The sequence below is a fragment of the Acanthisitta chloris genome, unplaced genomic scaffold (genome assembly GCF_000695815.1).
Source record: "Acanthisitta chloris isolate BGI_N310 unplaced genomic scaffold, ASM69581v1 scaffold10868, whole genome shotgun sequence".
Taxonomy (NCBI): domain Eukaryota; kingdom Metazoa; phylum Chordata; class Aves; order Passeriformes; family Acanthisittidae; genus Acanthisitta; species Acanthisitta chloris.
This window is the reverse complement of record NW_008686462.1, coordinates 29,692-30,094: the sequence shown is the minus strand read 5'-3', so window position 1 is coordinate 30,094 and position 403 is coordinate 29,692. Positions and strand designations below refer to the sequence as shown.

The 403-nt window shown below is 60.5% G+C and overlaps 1 protein-coding gene across 1 annotated transcript in view; it reads left to right on the top strand.

Annotated features, from left to right (window-relative positions):
* The window catches only part of ST3GAL2 (ST3 beta-galactoside alpha-2,3-sialyltransferase 2), a 6,948-nt gene that overhangs the window by 1,740 nt on the left and 4,805 nt on the right, over positions 1 to 403 (top strand). The gene's annotated exons all lie outside the window — the stretch shown is intronic.

Sequence of the window (403 nt, the reverse complement as noted above, 5' to 3'; positions counted from 1 at the left end):
CCCTGCGCCGCCGGGTCCTGCTGCCTGTGGGGGCAGAGGGCAAAGGTCTCCTGGTGGCCTCGGGCGACGAGCGCCGGGTGGGCAGTGTGACTCCGCGCCGCTGCCGGAGCCACCCCGGCGATATCTGGTGCCTCCAGCAGCCAATCAGGTTCAGAGCTAAAGGAGACTTTTAACTTTTTTTTAATTATTATTATTAAGAAACCCAGCTGAGAAAGGATTTATAAACACAATCAGCGACTGACAGGCGGCAGGGGCAGCCGCCTCGCATCTCTCTACAGTCAAACCAAATGCTGCTCTTTTTAAAACAAGACAACCCCTGCGCCCCCAAGCCGGGTAACCCCTCGAGCATCGCGTCCGGGCCGAGGGAGCCGCGGCGGCTGTGCCGGCCCACCAGGCGGACGAG